This window comes from Apium graveolens, chromosome 10, assembly GCF_009905375.1.
Source record: "Apium graveolens cultivar Ventura chromosome 10, ASM990537v1, whole genome shotgun sequence".
Taxonomy (NCBI): domain Eukaryota; kingdom Viridiplantae; phylum Streptophyta; class Magnoliopsida; order Apiales; family Apiaceae; genus Apium; species Apium graveolens.
The window spans coordinates 7,130,682-7,151,899 of record NC_133656.1 but is presented as its reverse complement, the minus strand read 5'-3'; positions in this window follow the sequence as shown (position 1 = coordinate 7,151,899).

The following is a 21,218-nucleotide window of genomic DNA, read 5'->3' as shown; positions in this document are numbered from 1 at the left end:
TCTTGCTTTGAACTCTTCCATCTTATAGCACCTCCATTAAGGCAAAACACAAAACCTGACTGAGATACTAAATCATCTCTGTCTGTCTGGAAGTTGGTGTCAGTGTAACCCTTTACAACCAGCTTCTCATCTCCTCCATACACCAAGAATGAATCTTTAGTCCTCTTCAAGTACTTAAGAATATTCTTGATAGCTGTCCAGTGACCCTCACCTGGATTAGACTGGTATCTGCTAGTCATGCTCAAGGCATACGAAACATCAAAACGAGTACATATCATCACATATATTATAGATCCAATTGCCAAAGCATATGGAACTTTGCTCATATGGCCCTTATCATCTAATGATTTAGGGCAGTTGTCTTTTGAGATCAATATTCCATGAGACATTGGGACATATCTTCTTTTTACCTCTTGCATCCCAAAATGATGCAATACTTTATCAATTTATGTACTCTGACTTAGGCCGATTAATTTCCTTGATCTATCTCTATAGATCTTGATCCCTAATATATAGGTAACATCGCCTAAGTCCTTCATCAATAAACTATTTCCCAACAAAGTCTTTACAGCCTGTAGAGAAGGTATGTCATTCCCTATTAGTAATATGTCATCTACATATAGTACTAGGAATGCCACATGGCTCCCACTAGCCTTCTTGTAAGCACATGGTTCATCTTCATTTTGAATAAAGCCAAATTCTTTGACTGTTTCATCAAAATGACAATTCTATCTCCTTGAGGCTTGCTTTAATCCATAAATAGATCGAAGCAGCTTACAGACCATCTTAGCAAACTTGGGATCGACAAAACCCTCAGGTTGTATCATGTACATATCCTCTTCAAGGCTCCCATTTAAGAAAGAGGTTTTGACATCCACTTGCCAAATCCTATAGTCGTAGTAAGCAGTTATTGCTAGCAAAATCCTGATGGACTTGACCATAGCAACTGGTGAGAAGGTCCCATCATAGTCTATACCATGGATTTATTTGAAACCTTTTGCCACTAGTTGTGCTTTATAGGTCTGTACTTTACCATCCATGTCAGTTTTCTTCTTGAAAACCCACTTGCACTCTATAGGTTTTACCCCTTCAGCTGTATCAACTAAAGTCCATACTTTATTTTGATACATGGATTCCATTTTAGATTTCATGGCCTCTAGCCATCTCTCGGAGTCTGGACTGTTCATAGCTTCTTGGTAGGTAAGAGGCTCATCATTATCTATGAGCATTACATCATCATCTTGAGTCAAGAGAAATCCATAATATCTCTTCGGCTCATGACGAGCCCTACTAGATCTACGAACAACCTGTGTTTCCCGAGCAGGAACATCTTGATGTACTTCCTGCCCACTTTCCAACTCAGGTTCAATGTTATTTTATACAACTCGATCTTCATCAAGATCTATAGTCCTCCCACTAATTTTCTTGGAAAGTAACTCTCTTTCAAGAAATACAGTGGTTCGAGAAACAAACACTTTGTTCTCAGTAGGATTATAAAAACTATACCCTTTAGTTTCTTCACGATATCCCACAAAATAACATTTATCCGATTTTGGTCCCAGCTTGTCAGACACCAAGCGTTTCACAAACGCTTCGAATCCCCATACTTTCATAAAAGACATGATGTGACGTTTCTCAGTCCATATCTCATATGGAGTCTTTTGAACCAATTTAGTTGGAAGTTAGTTTAGTGTATATACAGGCATTTCTAGAGCATAACCCCATAAACTTATTGGAAGATCTCCTAGACTCATCATCGATCGCACCATGTCCAACAAGGTACAACTTCTCCTCTAAACAACTCCATTCCATTGAGGTGTTCCATGAGGAGTAAGTTGTGATACGATACCACACTCCTTCAAGAAACCTTTAAACTCGAGGCTTAAGTATTCTCCTCAATGATCTGATCGTAGAAATTTTATACTTCCCCTATTTGCTTTTCCACTTCAGCCTTGTATTCTTTGACCTTTTCAAAAGAATCGAATTTGTTCTTCAAAAGATACACATATCCATATCTACTGAAATTGTCAGTAATGTAATAAAGTAGTAAAAGCCACCGCTTGCCATCGTACGCATTGGACCACATACATCACTATGTATAAGTCCTAATCGTTCGGTGGCCCTTTCACCTTGTCCGGTAAAAGGAGCTTTAGCCATTTTTCCAATAAGACAAGATTTGCATTCTTCGTATAATTCAAAATCAAACTTATCCAAGTAACCATCTTTATGTAATTTGGAAATGCGTTTCTCATTTATGTGACCTAAATGACAATGCCAAAGGTATGTTTGATTTGAGTCTTTCATCTTAATATATTTATTATCATTATTTATGTTATAGACAGGAGTATCTATATCAAGAACATATAAACCATTAAACAAACGTGCAATCCCGTAGGTAACATTATTGAATGAAAAGGAACAACTATTGTTCTGAATCAAAAATGAAAAACCTTTCTTGTTCAAACAAGAAACCGAAATAATGTTTCAGTAAATCGCATGCATGTAAAAACAGTTATCTAATTCTAAAACAAGCCCAGTGGGCAACGATAAACGATAAGTCCCTACAGCTAAAGCAACAATATTTGCTCCATTGCCAACTCGTAGGTCGACTTTTCCCTTCGCCAATGTCTACTTCCCTGCAGTTCCTGCACATTTATACAAATGTGAGAACCACATCCAGTATCTAATACCCTAGATGTAGAAATAGATAAATTGACTTCTATAACATAAATACCCGAATCAAAAGTAACAACAATAGCCTTCTTCTTCTTTAGATCCTCCAAATAAGCATGACAGTTCCCCTTCCAATAACCTGGTTTCTTGCAATTGTGACAATCATCAACCTTTGAAATACCACCTTTAGGCTTCAAAGCCTTGGTCGGATCGGGTTTCGGATTGGAATTAGATTTAGATCCCATCTTTCTCTTGCCTTTCCATTTACCTTTTTCTTTGGCCTTCCCCTTATTCACCATAAACATGGGAGAAGGGGACGCCTTCTGAATGTTGGTCTCAGCAGTTTTCAACATAGGCAACAATTCGGTGGGGTTCTTATCTATTTAATTCATATTGTAATTCATCATAAATTGAGAATAGTTGATGTTTAAGGATTGCAAAATTAGATCAATCCGGTGCTCCATAGCAATCGGGGCACCTAATTTGGCAAGGTACTCCATATACCCTATCATTCTTAGAACATGCGGTCCAACCGGATCACGTTCTCCCTGCTTACATGCATGCAATGATTTGAAAGTATCAAACCTCTCCTGACGAGCCTGACCTTCAAACATACATTTAAGGTGATCAATCATATCATAAAAATCCATATTCTCATGTTGTTTCTGAAGTTCAGCACTTATGGTCGCTAACATGAGACATTGAACATCCGTGTCATCATCGATATGTTTCCGATAAACATTATGTTGAGCACGGGATGCTCCTTCAGGGAGAGGTGCAGGGCGAGGGATATCAATTACATAGAGCTTGCGCTCTTGTTTGAGGACAATCCTCAAGTTCCTCTGCCAGTCAAGGAAGTTTGTTCCTGTCAGCTTGTCCTTTTTAAGGACTAATCGCACAGAGAAGTTGTTTGAATTGTTTGCCATTTGTTATCTACAATGTTTAAGTGCATAAGATAAATTAGTCTACAGATGATTATTAAATTATGTTCAAGTGATTATTCATATATATCTCCCACTATTTTTTTATCAAATTAATATCCCTAACTATTAATTCGGAAAGAATATCTTCTATATACTTTTTAGTGAGCCAAGATCCAAATTTCACAACGTTTAAGTTCAGCTTTGGCTTTACTCCTAAAACATGATTCAATAAGGTAGACAACATTTTCCAATTATATCAACTATATAACTCTTGGATAGTTTAGTGGAATAACATTTATTCTTATTTATCCAATAAATCTCACCAAACTCTATGCCTCTAAGTTCACAATCCTATTGTGGTAACTTAGTTAAGTCAAACCCAAAGGTCTAAAAAGTATCATATACTTCAACATGCTGTCCCACGATAGATGGGAGTACTTCACTGAGGCGAACCCACTCCTTATCGATCTAGGGGTTAACGCGTTGGACATATTGGAAGGCATCTAAAAAACTTAATATAAACATTAGGGTTTTATTAGTAATATAACGATCATGATCCCATCATAAAGAGATTTCCAATTTTTCCTTGAATAAAATACTTCAAATCAATACTCGTCAATGGTTTGATTTCCAGGTAGTGGAGGAATCACATCGGTCTCGCTTAAAACCCACAGCCTTACAAGTTCAATGAACCCATTGTTGACAAAATTGCCCCATGTCAAAAAAAAGATACGTATTTCATTCCATGTTTCATAACACGAGAATCTCATAATCATTTGTAAATTTTAAAATCTTGAGTCATTATAGATTTTATCTTATATAGCAGGCATGTCATGGGTGACATATCTAATACATATATGCATGCATGATTAATCTAATTAAAGCATGCATCATTAGCTATTCTATACATACAATCACACATCAATATGTAAAGTGTGGTATGTAAACGTGCTTGGTTATGGCCTTTATCCTATGTGATTCTTTCAAGCTAATTAAAGGATCAAGGTCAATCTATGGTGAATAATATAAATACAATTATAAATATAAGTCTTCATTCTTCTTGTCTCGATTGCTGCTTCACCTCTTGGATCATGCCTCCTTGAAGTACATTACATTAAAACAACCTATACTACCGTACTTACATAAGAAAACTCGAGTTACATTCGAGGTAAACGAATTACAAAGAATAAACGACATGCAAGTCGTATTTAGAAACCAAAATCATAAATAAAAAACCATTACTAAAGGGTCTTAAGGCCATAACCATACACCATGATATCAAATGACACATAAAAAACACTTATAATCTTAACATGGTATCACATATCATAGTTCAGACTATATAATCAAACACAACATATTTACCAAAATTCAGAAAATTAAAATCAGCTTTCTAAAAACTAAAAATCATTTTTTCGAGGCCTGTAACAAAATCCATTGTTAGATATATTTGAGATGTCATGTCTAATATGTTTCATGTTTAGTTTTCAGTTCTTAACAAACAGGAAATATCAGTACTTACTGGGATCAGTACTTACTAGAAGTTAGAACTTAAGGATATCAGGACTTAGATTATCAGAAGATGGATATCAGAACTTAAGTACTGGAGGACTAACAGTTAAGGAAGGAAGCTCATTTATAGGAAAGAAGATCAAGACTAATACAAAAAGAAGATATGCATGGAAAGAGTTAGAGGACTTAAAGAATTTTATAAGATATCTGATTGATATATTTTAGGAGATAGAATTATATTCCATATCAATTAGAAGTTATCTTGTAACTGTGTACTATATAAACACAGACATAAGTTTACACTATATGTGTTATCATTATCGAGAAGATCATACATTGTAACCTAGCAGCTCTCGTGATATTTGTTCATCACTGAGAGAGAACAGTTCCATTGTAACAAAGTTTATTATATCGAATATATCTGTTTACTATTACTTGTGTTCGCAATCGATTTGATTGTATTCTACACTGTATTTAACCCCATTTTATAGTGTTGTGTGACCTAACAAGTGGTATCAGAGCCTATATGTTAACACACATACAGTAAAGATCCAAAACAATCATGTCTTAAGAAGCAGAAAATCCAACCAAACCCACCAAAACTGAAGAAACTCAAAAGACTAAAATCCACAGTCGATATGAGACTATAAGGGTTCCCATACTAAGATCTTCTGAGTACCCCATATGGAAAGTGAAGATGGATATGTTTCTGGAAGCTACAGATCCAGAATACCTTGACAGAATTAATGAAGGACCGCATAAGCCAACCAAGCTCTCTGTTGTAGTTGCAGATCATCCAGCAAAGACCGTACCAAAGGAGAAAAGTGAGTACACAGCTGAAGATATCTCATCCATTGCCAAGGATGCAAAGGTAAGGCATTTGCTGTATAGTTCCATTGATAATGTCATGTCAAACAGAGTAATTCACTGCAAGACTGCAAAGGAGATATGGGATGCTTTGGAGACAAGATGCCACGGAACTGATGCAATCAAGAAGAACAGGAGGACTATACTCACTCAAGAGTATGAGCACTTTGACTCAAAAAGTGATGAGTCATTAACTGACTTACATGACAGGTTTGTCAAACTCTTGAATGATCTGTCACTGGTGGACAAGGAATATGACCTTGAAGATTCAAATCTAAAATTCCTTTTAGCTCTTCCTGAAAGTTGGGATTTGAAGGTTACTATTATAAGAGACAACTATGCTCTTGATGAAACTACTCTTGATGAAATTTATGGTATGCTCAAGACTTATGAACTTGAGATGGATCAAAGAAGCAAGAGACAAGGGAGAAAGTCAAGGATAGTTGCTCTTAAGGCTGAGGAGGAATTCCCCAAAGTGGCTGTCTCAAAGAAAGGAAAAGGAAAAGCTCTCAACACGAAGACTGATTCATAATCATCAAGTTCTGATGGTGATGAATCAGAAACTGAAAGTTTACCTGAAATAGATGTTGATGAAGAGATGATGAAATTGTGTGCTCTTATGGTGAAGGGTATCACAAAGATAGCCTATAGGAAATTCAGAAGGGGAAAGAAGTTTTTCAAGAAAGGTGGAAGTACTGATAAGAAAGGTTTCAAAAAATCTGAAGGCAAAGGTGCAAAGTCTGACAGAGGAGACAACTCAAAAGTCAAATGCTACAATTGTGGTGAAAGAGGCCACATATCTCCTGACTGCAAGAAAGGAAAAAGTGACAAAGGCAAGGCACTTGTAACAAAGAAGAAAAGCTGGACAGACTCTTCAGATTCTGAAGATGAGGTGAACTATGCCTTGATGCCAAATGCTGATGGCAGCCCTGAAACTGCTGAATTAAAGGTACCTCAAACAACTTATGCCTTTCATATTGATGATATTACTGAGTTGAGATTATATCTTAAAACCATGTTTATTAGCTACAAAGATCAAACTTTAACATGTTAAAGATTAACTTCTGAAAATCTTGCTTTTAAGAAAAGGAATGAGTATTTAGAAAAGGAGTTAGTTATGTTCCATCAAACTCAGAAAGAGAGAGATGATGCTTTTTATGTTAGAGATGAATTTCTAAAATTGAATAAATATCTCAAAACTGAGTTAGAAAAAGAAAAAGAGATTATCAGGACTTGGACTAACTCTGGCAGAACAACTCAGAACTTATTAAGTAGTGGAAACTGGAAAGAGGGCTTAGGTTATGGAGATGATTAAAGTGAAACAGGAACTGAACAAATTGAGCCAATTGTTGTTAAACAAATTGTTAAGCCAAAGGTAAATCCTGTTAAGTTTGTAGCTAAAACAGTAAAGTCTGATTCTGAAAAGATGAAAGAGTCTGTGAAAGAAGTTAAGGAGAAGTCAACTTCTAACAAATTAGAACATGATAAACCAGCTGAAGTCAACATAGGCTTAATGACAAAGAAGCAACTTAAACATAAGCTGAAAGAAATAAGGATTGTCAACAAGGTTAAGGCAGCTAGGAAAAATAGGAATGGAAAAGAAGGTGTGAATAAAAGTAATAATTATATGCCTGTTCCTAATGCTCCTAGAAAGAAATGTTCTAACTATGGAAACTCCAACCATCTTGCTTCTTTATGCAGGAAGAATAAGAAAATAAACTTTTTACCAACTAAGTCAGGAGTTAAGAGTCACTCTATTAGGTTTAAGCCGCAAAATCCTTGTTTTCATTGTGGTAGTTTATGGCATTCCATTTATACTTGTAAGGAATATCATAGTTTATACTATGATTATTATCAAATAAAACATTCTTTGAAGAAAGTTGCTTTAATTCCTTCTAGTGTAAAATCTGATGCAAAGTCTGATATAAGGTCTGATAAACAGCATGTTAGCATAAACTCTGATATTAAATCCGCTGCAAATGCTAAAAAACTTAAAAAGGCCAAAGGATCCAAGCAAGTCTGGGTCCTTAAAACTAACCATTAGTGGTCTTTGTGATTGCAGGGCAACAGGAGAAACATCCTAGTACTGGATAGTGGATGTTCATGACATAGGACTGGAAATGAAGCCTTGCTCTCAGACTTTGTGGAGAAAGCTGGCCCAGAAGTTTCTTATGGAGATGGCAACATGGGAAAAACTCTGGGATATGGTAATATTAATCTTGGGAATGTCATAATTGAAACAGTAGCTCTTGTCTCAGGACTTAAACACAATCTGCGAAGTTTGAGTCAAATCTGTGACAGAGGTTATCATGTGGATTTCTTTGAAGGACACTTTGAAGTTGTAAGCAATTCTACAAGCAAAGTGGTTCTGAAAGGTTACAGGCCTGGTAACATTTATGAAGCCAGACTTTCAATAAGTACTGATGGTTCTGCAATCTGTCTGTTGTGTAGAACATCAATTGAAGAAAGCTGGAATTGGCACAAAAGACTCTCTCATTTAAACTTCAACAACATAAATGAGCTTCTAAAGAAAGATCTTGTGAGAGGATTGCCAAAATCAGTATTTGCTCCTGATGTCCTTTGTGATTCATGTCAAAAGGCAAAAGAAAGAAAATCTTCTTTCAAGAGCAAAACTGAGTCATCAATTCTTGAGCCTTATCACCTACTGCATGTTGATCTATTTGGTCCAGTCAATGTCATGTCTATTACAAAGAAGATATATGCTATGGTTATGGTGGATGAGTTCACAAGGTACACTTGGGTGTACTTCTTGCACAAGAAGAATGAAACTGCATTTACTCTAACTGATCATGTCAGACAGATGGATAAGTTGATCAAAGATTCTGTTAAAATTATAAGAAGTGATAATGGCACTGAGTTCAAGAATTCAATCATGGAAGCGTTCTGCAAAGAGCATGGGCTGCACAGGACTCTCATTGAAGCTGCACGAACTATGCTTGATGAAGCAAAGCTTCCAACCTACTTCTGGGCTGAAGCTGTGCAGACTGCTTATTTTACACAGAATGCAACACTCATAAACAAGCATGGAAAAATAACATATGAGATTGTGAAGCAAAAGAAGCCAAATCTGAAATACTTTCATGTATTTGGTTGCAAGTGTTTTGTTCTTAAGACTCATCCTGAACAGCTGTCAAAATTTGATCTAAAAGCTGATGAAGGAATTTTTATTGGATATCCACTTTCCACAAAAGCCTTCAGAGTCTACAATTTAAGAACAAGGATTTTCATGGAATCTTTTACTGTATCTTTTGATGACAAGAAGATTACTGGACTTGAAGATTTCAATGATCACGATCAGTTGAGATTTGAAAATTAAGACTTCTCACAGAGGTACAATTGATCAAAAACTGTTCTACCTCAACCATGGAAAGGGCTTGCTTTTTGTACAAATATATGTTGAAGATATCATATTTGGTTCTACAAATGACAAACTCTGTGAGAAGTTTGCAAAGCTAATGCAGTCAAGATATCAAATGAGTATGATGGGAGAACTTAGTTATTTTCTGGGCCTTCAAGTCAAGCAAACTGAAGAAGGTACTTTTATCTGTCAATCCAAGTACACCAGAAACTTACTGACGAAGTTTGGAATGCAAGGTAGTTCAACAACATCCAGTCCCATGGCCACTGCAACCAAGTTAGATAAATATACTGGTTCATCAGTAGATATTAACTAACTATAGAGATTTCAGGCTAATCCAAGGGAACCTCACTTAATAGCTGTGAAAGAAAATTTCAAGTACCTTAAGGGTACATCTGATCTGGGATTGTGGTATCTTAGAGAATCAGATTTTAAGCTAATAAGTTACTCAGATGCAGATTTTGCAGGATGCTAAACAGACTAGAAAAAGCACTAGTGGAAGCTGCCAATTTCTTGGAGGCAGATTGGTTTCTTGATTTAGCAAGAAACGGAAGTCAATTTCCACATCAACTGCAGAAGCAGAATATATTGCTGTAGGAAGCTGTTGTGCACAGATTCTTTGGATGAAGAATCTGTTACTGGATTATGGGTTAGAATTTTCTAAAATCCCTATTTACTATGATAATCAAAGTGCTATTGCTATGACAGGTAATCCAGTTGAACACTCAATGACAAAACATATGAGCATTAGGTACCATTTCATAAGAGAACATGTGATGGAAGGTACAGTGGAATTGCACTTTGTTCCAACAGATCAACAACTAGCAGATATATTCATAAAACCACTATGTGAAGCTACCTTTACAAGACTGGTAAATGAACAATAATTGATGATAGGGATACTTGCCTTTGGGTTTTAGTAGTTAGTCACACTCGCAAGCCAATTGTTGTTAAACAAACTGTTAAGCCAAAGGTAACTCCTGTTAAGTTTGTAGCTAAAACTGTAAAGTCTGATTCTGAAAAGATGAAAGAGTCTGTGAAAGAAGTTAAGGAGAAGTCAACTTCTGACAAATTAGAACAGGATAAACCAGCTAAAGCCAACATAGGCTTAATGACAAAGAAGCAGCTTAAACATAAGCTGAAAGAAACAAGGAATGTCAACAAGGTTAAGGCAACTAGGAAAAATAGGAATGGAAAAGAAGGTGTGAATAAAAGCAATAATTATATGTCTGTTCCTAATGCTCCTAGAAAGAAATGTTATAACTGTGGAAACTCTAACCATCTTGCTTCTTTTTGCAGGAAGAATAAGAAAATAAACTATTTACCTCCTAAGTCAGGAGTTAAGAGTCACTCTGTTTGGTTTAAGCCACAAAATCCTTGTTTTCATTGTGGTAGTTTATGGCATTCCATTTATACTTGTAAGGAATATCATAGTTTATACTATGATTATTATCAAATAAAACCTTCTTTGAAGAAAGTTGCTTTAATTCCTTCTAGTGCAAAATCTGATGCAAAGTCTGATATAAGGTCTGATAAACCGCATGTTAGCATAAACTCTGATATTAAATCCGCTGCAAATGCTAAAAAACTTAAAAAGGCCAAAGGATCCAAGCAAGTCTGGGTCCTTAAAACTAACCATTAGTGGTCTTTGTGATTGCAGGGCAATAGGAGAAACATCCTAGTACTGGATAGTGGATGTTCATGACATATGACTGGAAATGAAGCCTTGCTCTCAGACTTTGTGGAGAAAGCTGGCCCAGAAGTTTCTTATGGAGATGGCAACATGGGAAAAACTCTGGGATATGGAAATATTAATCTTGGGAATGTCATCATTGAAACAGTAGCTCTTGTCTCAGGACTTAAACACAATCTGCGAAGTGTGAGTCAAATCTGTGACAGAGGTTATCATGTGGATTTCTTTGAAGAACACTTTGAAGTTGTAAGCAATTCTACAAGTAAAGTGGTTCCGAAAGGTTACAGGCATGGTAACATTTATGAAGCCAGACTTTCAACAAGTACTGATGGTTCTGCAATCTGTCTGTTGTGTAGAGCATCAATTGAAGAAAGATGGAATTGGCACAAAAGACTCTCTCATTTAAACTTCAACAACATAAATGAGCTTGTAAAGAAAGATCTTGTGAGAGGATTGCCAAAATCAGTATTTGCTCCTGTTGGCCTTTGTGATTCATGTCAAAAGGCAAAAGAAAGAAAATCTTCTTTCAAGAGCAAAACTGAGTCATCAATTCTTGAGCCTTATCACCTACTGCATGTTGATCTATTTGGTCCAGTCAATGTCATGTCTATTACAAAGAAGATATATGCTATGGTTATGGTGGATGAGTTCACAAGGTACACTTGGGTGTACTTCTTGCACAAGAAGAATGAAACTGCATTTACTCTAACTGATCATGTCAGACAGATGGATAAGTTGATCAAAGATTCTGTTAAAATTATAAGAAGTGATAATGGCACTGAGTTCAAGAATTCAATCATGGAAGAGTTCTGTAAAGAGCATGGGCTGCACATGACTCTCATTGAACCTGCACGAACTATGCTTGATGAAGCAAAGCTTCCAACCTACTTCTGGGATGAAGCTGTGCAGACTGCTTGTTTTACACAGAATGCAACACTCATAAACAAGCATGGAAAAACAACATATGATGTAATAACCCCAAAATTTTTAAACTTTTAGTAACCCTTATGAATAGTGTTTTGTTGATTATGCTGAATAAGAAAACTTTCCATGCCATACTATGTAGGGGTTCTTCTATTGTTATTCTGAGATCTTATTAGTACTTTATATGGGATATAAGTGTATGTAAAGATCGTCAGAATCCAAATTCGAACACTTTGATTTTTCCCGAAAATCCACCAGATACCGAAAGAATTGAGTATAAGGGAACAGGATAAAAAGGATTTAAATTCAAGGATTATAAGAAAGGATCATAAAAGGAATATAATGTATTGAGAAAGGTTAAGGGAACCCAAGTAATAAGATCCCGGGTATGATCCCTCAAACGATAAATGAAAACGAAAGTTAAGCGAACCGTATAACAGATCAGCGGTCATTAGCCAATTAATTAGGAGCTAATGAAAGAGGTTAGTGAGGATGATGTCATCAAACCAATAAGAAGAGGACAAGCATGGGAAGATGACATAAGAATGATGACCTAAGCATGACCAAAAAGGAAGGAAGGTTGGTTGATTATAAACCACACAAAATTCACCATAGTTAAAAGGTAATAAATCAAAACAAAAGTGGATCAACCAAGCCAAACAAATCAAAAAACACAAAAAACAAAGTTGACTCTCATTATTCAAGAGAAGCTCTCGGCTTTTCTTGTTTTTCAAAGAGGAAAATTTCAAAATCCAAGATCCAACCATTGTTAAATTGCAAGGTAATTATCCAAGGTTCCTTATGATTAGTTATGGCTATCCTAGGAGTTTAAGCTCCAAATTCCTTCACAATCTCTTTCAATAAATCATTTAAGAAGAGAGTGAATAGTGTTTTCAAGAAATTTAAATTGTTTGATCTTGTGTTTTTGGTTAGATTAAGCTTTGGTAAGGACTTTCAAGGGTGATTCCAAGCTCCTTAGTTACTCTTACTCACCAAGGAAGGTATAATCTCTTAACCTAGCATTGTTATTGAATATTAAGAGCTTATTATGAGTAGGATAGTTCATGAGAAGCATGGTGATTGAATATGTAGAGATTAGTTGGTTTTGTGATGTTTTTGGAGTTGTAAATCTTGGTTATTAGTTAATGAACTTAAGAATAGTTTTAGTTCATGGTTGAGAATAATATAAATTGGAGAACTTGATGTGTTGGGGCTGTTTTAGTAATTTATGGATGGAGTTTGGTTGTATGGTTGAATTTTGGTTGATTGTGGATTGATTTGGAGTAAGATAAAATTTGGTAATCGCGTAAACATAGCCATCGTAATGCCTGATTTATTTTAGACTATTTTTGTTCTTAACATCAGGACCCATGAACTCACTGTTAGGTTCTGACCATTACTATGATTAGATAGTTCAGGTTACGAGCTTCGTTTTGATATTTGGTTCGTTTAAATCCGATGTACGGTTTAGGAGAAACAACTGTTTTAAGTAACGGCGCTTCGCGACCGAACCATTACCTCTCGCCTTACTTTGAAACCTTGGTTAAGGACTTTAAATGACTAATTGGGGTATGAAACAATTATGTTAAGTGGATTAGGCAGTTGGTAAGGTACTCGCGAAAGAATCGTCTTAAAACTCTTAATGGTTAATTTATTAAAAATGGTGGAGCCGAGGGTACTCGAGCGACTTAAGTGAACCGTTAAGCGCGAAAGCGAACGTTAGGGCTCTAAATGGTTAAAGTCTAGTTTCTTAAGCGACCGTGGTTTAATTCCGGCTTATGTTGTTGTTCATAGGTTACCGGACCCACTCTAAGCTTAATTCTACCCCGGAACACTCAGGCAAATTTTCTACCCGTTATACTGTTGTTGTGATGTATATATGTATATGCATTATCTTGTGATAAGTGCATGATTGTTATTAGCAAATCTTGCGATATATTGGAGCATGTGATATGATATTTATATGCATGCTTGTTTCGTAATCTTGATATCTAATTGTTGATTCAATTCTTATAAGTTGAATAATACCTATGCTAGAGATAAGCAGTAGTTGCGTATACCCTTAGTATAGGGGACCCAAAGGTGAACATATTGCTAAACCGGGAGTCGATGTTCCCGAGTATAATATATATATATATAGATATAGTTTTCAAAACTATTAATCGAATAAGGTTTATTCGATAACTTTATTTTAATTCATGAATATTAGTTTGAATATTCATTCGAGGACTTATGACTCCGTTTATTTTATTTAATGAATATTATTTTGAATATTCATTCGAGGAGTTATGACTCCGTTTATTTTATTTAATGAATATTATTTTGAATATTCATTCGAGGACTTATGACTCCGTTTATTTTAGTTAATAAATATTATTTTGAATATTCATTCGAGGACTTATGACTCCGCTTATTTACTAAATAATATTCTTTATTTTATTAAAGAATAATGTTTCGATAATCAAACTTATTTTTGATTATTCAAATAAAGATCATACTTTCGTATAAGCATATCTTTGGTTATTAATATTCATTTCAAGTATAAGTTTTAAAACTTTTACTTCAATTATTTTTATAAGAATTATCCTTATGGGAATATTATTTAAATAATAATATTCAGATATTTTCTAATATATCGGGACTGATTTATTTCATTAAATCAACATTACTCCAAACATTCTTAAAAATGTTTTCGAGTCTTCAAAATGATTTTAAAAGTTAGAGCGGATCCCAAAAACTCGTTTCCAGATTTAAGATCTTCCTTTCGAAGGAGACTTGAATATTCGCTCAAAAATCTTAGGGATCCGGCTCTGTGGTGTATTTTATATTCGCAACGAGGTTACTGTTTTGAGAAAACAATTTGATTACTTGCCCAATGTTCGGGAAGTAAGTCCATCTAATTGAGTCGGCATAAGCGACAGGTCGGGGTACGGTCTATGAAGGTGTAAGAGGCTGGGTGACAGTCCATCCACGCGTGAGTGGCCGGGTAACGGTCTAGCGCGAGGTCCTAATGCGGTCAAGGTGATGACCGGCGAGGAATTCATCCATCTACAGTAGAAAAGGTTACTTATTGGTATCTTTGCCTGATCAGCAAGATATCGGGTTTATGCCAAAATTCTTTTCTTTCCAAATTCATTGGATATTGCAACTCTGTTCATACTTTACATGACAGAGGTTTTCAGGAAATGTATGAGAGATATATATGGATATATATATATATATATATATCGGGACTTAATGAAGTATCTCATAACTTCATTTCATTCAATAATATTTCAAAGATTGAATCTATTCAAGTCTTATCTTGTAGTCTCATTTGTGTGATGAACTTTTGAAATTGATTCTAACTTGAACGGTGGTAGTTCAAGTAGTATTCGGAAAAGATATAAGTATATGGGAGTATCTTGTTACTTCATCTTTTCAACTTATATCTAGTAATGATTATCTTATGCATGACAAAGATTTTCAGAAAAACGTTGAGACAAGGTTAGATATATGAGATCACCTTGCAACGATATTTTATACAGTTATAAACGGGAACTCTGTGTATATTATACATGTCAGAGAATTTCAAAGATTTGAGAAGTTTATATGTATACTGAATATTTTGCGACTTCGCCGCATTAAAATAACAAACTTGGTTCATTTCTTCTTGACCAAGACTTTCATGAGTACTATGAGAATGCTCATATATTATTAATTATAATACATATTATTTAGGTGGGCTTGTTGCTCACCCTTGCTTTCTTCTTTCATCACATAACAACAGATAGACAAGATGAACAGGATCAAGCTCCCAATTCGCGAGCGGATAGGAAACGTTCCACAGTTTCCTATAGGCGTTGATGCCTTTGTAGCTGAGGTAAGGTCTACCAATAGGCTAGGCTTTCAACTTCTGATGCACCATACTTATGTATCTATATGAATTGTAATAATGGCAAGGAAATGTAAATTTATTCAGAAACCCTTTTGAGGTGTAATGACTTATAATTGTGAAATAAAATGACTTGTGTTATTGTTTGGTATTCATCTCTGAGACTATAACTTATGGTGTGTGTGTATATTGTGGGGTCACAGTATGCAGTAGTTGGTTGATTATTAAGAATTAGTATTATTAAGGGAAATGGAACTCGTGACAACACGGATCCCCGACCCCAGATTTGGGGGTGTTACAGAAATGGTATCAGAGCCAAGCGTTATAAACCTTAGAGATGATGTGACGTTAAGATAATAAGTTCACTAAGATAATAAGAACTCTTGCCAAGTTCATAGTCGGACTACCTAACGTAGTACTGACAGTTAAAACCCATATGGGAACCTTTATAAATATCAAGATAGTAACATAGTTCGTGATCATATAGGGCAGCGGGGCACCGAACCCTGAGGTTCAGGAGCATCAGCATGAGGATGTTTTAATACATGTTGGAGATCAAATTGTGAATCCGATAGAGCACCCTAACGAGGGACCGGATGAGATTCATATTGGGAATATTAAAGTTGAGGATGTTATCCCAGAAGGGATTGCTACTTAGGAGGATCTCGTGGAGGGTCCTGACGAGGATAAAGAGAGGACCGCTGAGTAATTGATGACCGTAGTCAGGGTGACTACCAGAGCTAGAATGGCCGCGAGGGTGGCACTAGAGGATGAAGAGTTACCCAGGGCACAAAGGATAATGAGGGCAAAAGGAGTGGGGCCTTCTACGACACCAATTATACCAGTATCAGACCCTCTTCTAGAGGTTCCTGTAGACATCCATGAGGTTCCACCAATTCCTGTTCCCTCCCCTGTACAGAGCCCAGCACCTACTGAGGAAATGCCACCTTTATCTCCTGCACCATTGTCACCTGATACCATGCTTGGTTATCCATTTGGATCTCCTGGGTTTGCACCACCTGCACCCCATGGACTGCTAGATGCTACCACTCAGGCTTCTCTTATCGCCGATTATCATATGATTTTGGGTGGCCTGTCTGAGGCCCGTAATGTTAGGGGTGATCTATTGGATCGACTTACTGCACCAAGGATTGAGGGTGGGGTACTTCCGGCAGGATTAGCTTATAGCATGGACAGGATTGAGGCTACCATCCGAATTACAGCTAGAGGCCATCTTGAGGGTCAGGTTGATCCAGCTCTACTTGCGACTATCTTAGACCTCATCACCTCTGTGATGGAGCAGGTTAGGGATGTCGTGCGTGCCCGCATTTCTTGATCCATGGTAGTGTGCAGAGCCAGAGCGATCAGACAAGGGTTTCATGTAGCACCGCTTTTGGAGGATTAGCCTAAGTAATGAATGATTAGTTTTAATGACTAGATGATTATCTATGGTAGTACTTTTGGGATAGAAGCGATCAGCTCAAATGATGTAATTCTCTTTAATGTTTTTAGTTGTTGTACCCTCGAACAAATGGTTAAGTATATATTCGTTAATTTCAGTTCAGATCAGTTTATTGTGATAAGTTCATATTGTTAGTTGCGCTGTGAACACATAAGAAAGTGTCATGAAGTTTATAAAACTTGAGAATTCATAATTTGCAATCATGCAAGGACTGAACGAGGGAAAGACTTAAGCAAAGTGAGTAAGACAAATATCCAGAGGTTCTCAAAATTTTTCCAAGCATTATGCGCCCACGAGGAATAAGATTAGGGGCAAACCTTGAATGTGATAATCAAGGAGGTCACAATTAAGATATAAGGAACCCATAATGTAATGAAGTGGAAAATGAGGATTTTAAATTAAAAGATGACCCCAATTAAGGGGAGTAGGAAAAAATATTTAGACTGAGAAAATAGAAGTTGAACAAGATAGGAAGAACCAGGATGGTACTCCTATTGGGCAATCCATGGACCTACCTAAAACAAAACTTATACTTTTATTCCCAACCACCACCTTGACGAAACAATGCGGTAGGAAATTCTTTCATGACCTTTAAGTCGCTAAGCTCTCAGAGTTCCAAAGAACAGGTTGACCAAGTCGAGGCAAGAGCCTGGCTAAAGGAAAAATAGGAATCATTTGAGATTCTAAATGATTGACGAAGCATAAAAGACTGTTTTTGTCACTTACCCTCCTAAGAGAAAGGCCACCCGCTGGTGAAAGACCAAGAAAGGCACGGAGCCAGAGGTTATGATAAACTGATTAAAGTTCAGTCAATTGTTTTCGGGAAAGTAATTCCCAAGGTTATGGAGATAGTGTAAAAGCTTTAGAGCCAGAACAAAGGCGAACGAGTATGATAAATTATGAATCTAAGATTGTAAAAGTTGTCAAGATTTATCTGGAGGACAAGAATCCCAGAACGACGTGATGTTTGAAGTCAATGATTAGCGGGTTCGTGAAATGATTGTAAGAGAGAGGTAAATAAAAAGAAACTGAAGTGGAAAGGAATATAAAGGCAATAGAGTTTGAGGAATGATAAGGGAGTTGGGTATAAGGAAACCCTAAAAACTCATAGCAATAGAAATAGAAAAGTATGTAATCATCAGGATGAGGGTGATTCGCCATGAGTTAAAGTTGATGGTTGAAGGAATAGGAGATATATATATTGTACCCCCTTTAAGTTGAGAATATTCGATGAAACTTTGAGGTAGACCGATGGATTAATAAGGAAAAACGGATGGACAGAGGAGACATGATAACAAGAAATTAGGAAAATGGGATGAAGGAAGTGACCTTCAAGAATGTCAAGTGTAAGACCGGTGGCAGGATACCCAGAAAGGGAGACGCCAGGTATGAAAGACATCCCAACATTGAGATGATTGTTGAGATAAACAACAAAAGTAAATGAGGAATTATTAAGAAGAAGTTCACGTTGAACACGACCAATATCTTCCAGAACATCCTTGTGATCATTAACAAATCAGGAAAGAAAAGCGGATAACCATTTTTTTTATCTTTTGGAGGCCATATGGATTGACCTCAACTTGAATAAGGATGCTATTGTGAAATTTGGAATACACTATCGAGGTGGAAATGATTGAACAAGATACCCTTATCAGGGATGTATGACTTTATTTATCCATGTAAGGATGCAAGTATCTTTTTAAAGGTGGCATTAAGGATAGAACATCGGTAACTTAAAATGAATCCTAGGGGAATGCATAAAGGTTGGAATTTCACCCTTAATAGGGATAGTATGAGTTTTGACAGTATGAATTGGAAAGGAGTAAGGTAACAACAACCTTTAAGGATTAGTGGATAAATTTTTTAGAAGTATATAGACAATGGTTCCAGTATTGTAAATGGTATTTTGATATGCCCTGTATCTAGGGAATACAGGAGGAATGATTTAAGGATAACCTTAGAGGTTTTACAAGGAGAAAGGTAATATTCAAAGTTCTCAAGAATAGAAATCTTGATGAAGGAAATATGGCATAATTATAATAATGCCAGGTGGGCACATGTTAAACCATAAGAAGTATAGATTGAACCAATGAAGGTCAGAATTGTTAAAGCAAGAAGGGCCCAAGATAAAAGACGTCCTAAGTATGATCAAGAGTCAGCCACGATAATGTTTACATTTAAAGACTAAGGCAGTGACTTATGGAAAAAAAAGAGGGATGATTTTTTTTTATCACAAGGACTTAAGAAAAACATTTTCACATAAGCAGTGATTTGAAATGAGGTAGAAAATTTAGTGAAGGTGGTTAAAAAGACATTAATTGTAAGGAAATTTTACTATCAGGAAAGGCCAAAGAGGTGGCCGACACTTTAAGTGTAAGAGGACAATTATAGGCGCTCTTGCCAGAGGAATACGGTGATGATGGTTAAAGCCGTGAAGGTTATATTCTCGTATGGAAGATTGACATTCCTTCTGATGGTTGTGTGATACTCAACCATAATAGTACTTTGGTAAAAAAAAATTGAATTCATGTTAATCGCCATGAGCGGGCTATCTATCTTAGAAGGTCCTATCTTGAGAATAAGCCAGGACCATGTTTCAAAAAGGACTAAACAAACCTTTGAGTTAAGTCTTCTACTGAAGGCATATGATTAAGAATGGTATTAACCTGCTATCGTTGCCTTCATTGAAACTCCTCTGCAATTTAATCTGCTTCATGTCATATGTACGTCAAGTTCAGGAGTGTTCTTCAGGAATCATGAACGGTGATCATGTTACCTCCTTAGAAGAATTAGATACGAGATGTATGGACTCCGTATGGTTAGATATTAAGATTTCATGGAGAGTGAACGACTATAGTAGGTCAACGATGGACCATGGTAATGCAGCAATGATTCTGCGAGTAATGAGTCGATTACAACCGTAAGAGTTGTATTAGAATGGATGTTGAGATTGAGTACCACTAATCGGGTCGTGTTGATGTATAAGTTATCATTGATAGACTAATTAAGTCGATTATCTACCTATTGAATACTTATTCCTTCTTATCAATAGAGAGTCGTATTACTATACGAGGAAGGTTGCAGTGCAAACATAGAATTCTAGTAACGATGATGTCTAGAATGAGATCCCAGATTCGATTTTTGATGTCGAGGGAGTTTCAAAAGTGATTTTGTATAAGCTCGAGGAAGAGCATGGGTCCATAGAATGATGGACATAATAGCAAAAATATTTAGGCATGTAAAATACGATACTATAATACTTGATGTTGATATATATACGTATATGTTTTGTTCTCTTATGACAAACCTCTATAGTTCAGAGGTAGATTCCAAGCCAGATATTTATGGCAATAAAGTTTTTACGTATATACAATTCTCTTCAGTTCGCTCTTTTCTCTTCTTTTCATTTCATGTAATCTGAGAAGAACAACCCTTCTAGAAGGGGAGGTATTGTCGAATGACTATCTATCTGTGTGATAGAAGCCTAGTAGGATACCACATGTTTAAATTGCTTGTCAAGTACTAAAGGCTGGCCACCTTCTGTACTAACTATGCGATATAACAAGTGTTCATGATCATAGTGATCTCTTAATAAATTCTTTTACTTCTATACGATGGATCAAGCTTTCAAAGATGGAGGCAGCTAGAAATGAAGTGGTACCAAGTATGGTGGTATACCGATTCTAATGCGTTCGTGAACCTAAGGTTGACGTGGTTATTAAAAGGTTATAGAACGCTAACGAGCAAAAGTATAACCAGTATAATATTAGGAACGGAAGATAGTAGCGATTACGAACTGGAAAAGAATGGGTATTGAGGAGCAAAAGCTATAATGCTAGAAGCTATGATGAGAGTCTGTGCAATAGACTTGAAAGAATTTGGAATGATAACTTAACGCGGATTGATTTTTC